Genomic DNA, 2,940 nt, shown 5'->3' with positions numbered 1-2,940 from the left:
TTAAAACAATACTTTACAAGTGAACATATACAGGGACATTAAAATCTTTGAAAGCCATGGCTAGCGCACTATCTCGTTACCCACAAAGCGGGTTACAAGCAAGTGTTCGCCTAGGAATAGCTCTGCCACGGTGTCCTAGTGCCCGGCCACGTGGCCACGCAGGCAGGGCTTGAACCGCAGCTGCTCTGGGTCCAGGGAGAACGCAAGAAGATGGAGGTCTGTGGGGACCGGCTCTGAGGCTGTCTTCCATTCTCCTCCCGTCCCACAGGCTGGGGGGCTTAAACGACAGAAATGCGATTTCTCACAGTTCCAGAGCTAGATGCCAAATCAAGGCGCCAGCCAGGTTGGTTCCTTCCACGGGCTGTGAGGGGGAACCTGCTCCAGGCCTCCCTCCTTGGCTTCGAGATGGCCATCTTCTTCCGGTGTGTTCACGTCCTCTTCCCTCTGTGTGCGGGGTCGTGTCCTAATCTCCTCTTCTTACAAGGACACCACCGGGAGATTGGATGAGGGCCCACCCACAGGACCGGACTTCGATGTCAGCAGCTCTTCACAGGCTCTGACTCCAGATACAGTCACATTCTGAGGGACTGGAGGTGAGCGCCCCAACGTACGAATTGCGGTGGGGGGGGGTACCTCATTCAGCCGTAACACCTCCTTATCTCCCCTGGGAGGCTTGCAGGAGAAATTCCTGGGTTTTGATGAGGTATGAGACCTTCATTCATCCTGCCACAGGACAGGACCACGGGCCACAAAACCGCCTCGTTTGTGTACTGCCAGCCTGGAAATAGACCATCCAGGCCCTTTTATTTCATGGCACCCGTTCTGGGGCTGGGACGACGCCCCAGGGAGCCAGCACTTTCTGCTGATCTTCCTTTCCCTGTTTTCATAAGTAAGAAAGTGTCCAAATCTAAAAGTGGCTCACTGCCTTGTGACCAAATTCGCCCAGCCTTGGCCTTGGCTTTCCTGCAAAGTCTTCGTGTGTGCCTGACAACAGGCACTGGAATGTGTTGCAAAAACAGAAACACAAATCTTGCCAACAGAGGTGGGAGAAAGGGGACACGAAGGATGGCTCCCAATTCTGTGCTCCTCTCCTCCCCCGCATCCAGCACCCAGCCTTTAGGTCCCCCGTATTTGAACTTGCTTGATGTTTACAAAATAGGGGCACCCGGCTGGCTCAGCCAGAGGAGCACGGGGCACTTGATCTTGGGGTTGTGAGTTCGAGCCCCACGTTGGGTATAGAGATTCCTAAAATAAATAAATAAATAAATAAACAAACAAACATTAAAATAAAATTTAAAAAATGCATCAATGAAAGATAAAACACAATTCTATGCGCCTATGTGGGCATTTAAATATTTAGGAGGACTTTTTACCTATGAAGTAATAGTACTAACAATTGTTGAGGAAGGAGGAGGTACATGGAAGGGATTTCAACGTTTTATACATATTTTATACAACTGGCCCTAGAGAGCCAGTGAACTGCCAAAGGTGGGCAGGCTGGGCCTTCTGATGCCCAAAGCTGAGTCCCACCCCAGTGAACATTCCGTTCAAGAATCATGACTCTCCACGGCTTCCCCACCAAATGGGTTTCACTGAAGAAATCAAAACCACAACGAGAGACCACTTCACATCCGATAGGATGACCATGATTAAAAACAACCAACCAACAGAAAATACAAAGTGTTGACAAGGATGGGGAGAAACTGGAACCCTTGCTCCCCGCTGGTGGGAACACAGAATGGGGCAGCTGCTCTGGAGAACAGCGAGCCAGTCACGACAGGACAAATACTGCATGACTCTGCCTAGATGAGGTCCTGAGAGCAGTTGCATTCATAGAGACAGAAAGTAGGATGGTGGTTGCCAGGGGCCGGGGCACTGGGGAGAATGGAAAGTTAGTATTTAAGGGGTACAGAGTTTCTGTTGGGGAAGATGAAAGTGTTCTAGAGGTGGGTGGTGGTGATGTCTTAAGGCCACTGCCCCGTACACTTAAAAATGCTTCAGATGGGGCCCTGGGTGGCTCAGTCGGCTAAGCGTCCGACTCTTGACTTTGGCTCAGGTCCTGGTCTCAGGGTGGTGAGATCGAGCCCCGCATTGGGCTCTGAGCTCAGCAGGGAGTCTGCTTGAGATTCTCTCTCCCTCTCCCTCTGCCCCTCCCCCCAAAATAAATAAATAAACCATTTTAAAAACCACTTACGATGGTCAAATTTATGTTATGTGTAGTTTACTACATTAAAACATGGCACAGTGCTCGCTTCGGCAGCGCATATGGTAAAATCAGGCCGATCCAGAGGCAAACAGCGTGGCCCGTGCACGATGATGACATGCGAATTCAGGAAGCATTCCGTGCTTTTTTTTTTTTTAATGCAGAAAAAATATGACGACTGGAATAAAAATGTCCTAGTATCCTACAACCTATGTTGCCACAATAAAAGTATAAAAAAATGATCTCTTCTAAAATAAAGTTTATACTACACACACACACACACACACACACACACACACACGAGGTTAGCTAAAGATTTGAGAGGCTTTGCTGCCTGGAGATGGAACTTAATAAAGACACCAGCTCCCTGGCACTCGTTGCTCACCTGTTGAGAAAGGGAATGAGCTCACCCACCTGCGAGCTAATTGCCAAACTCCCCGTGCGGGGACAGTCTCCCGCCAGAGAAACGGACACACTGTGGGCACATCATTTCCCTTCCTCTTTTCTCTGTGCACAGCCTGGGTGAGGGGATGCAGGATCAAAAGGTGAGACACACAGAGCCTTCCTGAGTCCCCTCTCCATCCTCTCTGTCTCGCCCTGCCCCTGTCCCACTGCACTTCTGCTGTAGAACCTTCTCGATCTTTTCCTGTGCCGTGGCTGCAGCAGCAGTTACTCATTCCATGGGTGTCTTTCAGCCCACCTGACTTACTGCTTAATTATTAGCTGACTTTGTATGG

At 49.9% G+C, this 2,940-nt stretch overlaps 1 non-coding gene across 1 annotated transcript; it reads left to right on the top strand.

Annotated features, from left to right (window-relative positions):
• The first annotated feature begins 2,244 nt into the window (after window positions 1–2,244).
• On the top strand, window positions 2,245–2,351 carry LOC117800962. Its single transcript, XR_004623231.1, has one exon. It is a non-coding gene; the product is annotated as a U6 spliceosomal RNA (small nuclear RNA).
• The last annotated feature ends 589 nt before the right edge of the window (window positions 2,352–2,940 follow it).

The sequence above is a fragment of the Ailuropoda melanoleuca genome, unplaced genomic scaffold, assembly GCF_002007445.2.
Source record: "Ailuropoda melanoleuca isolate Jingjing unplaced genomic scaffold, ASM200744v2 unplaced-scaffold9714, whole genome shotgun sequence".
NCBI lineage: Eukaryota > Metazoa > Chordata > Mammalia > Carnivora > Ursidae > Ailuropoda > Ailuropoda melanoleuca.
The sequence above is the reverse complement of the archived record's forward strand: the minus strand, read 5'-3'. Positions and strand labels throughout refer to the sequence as shown.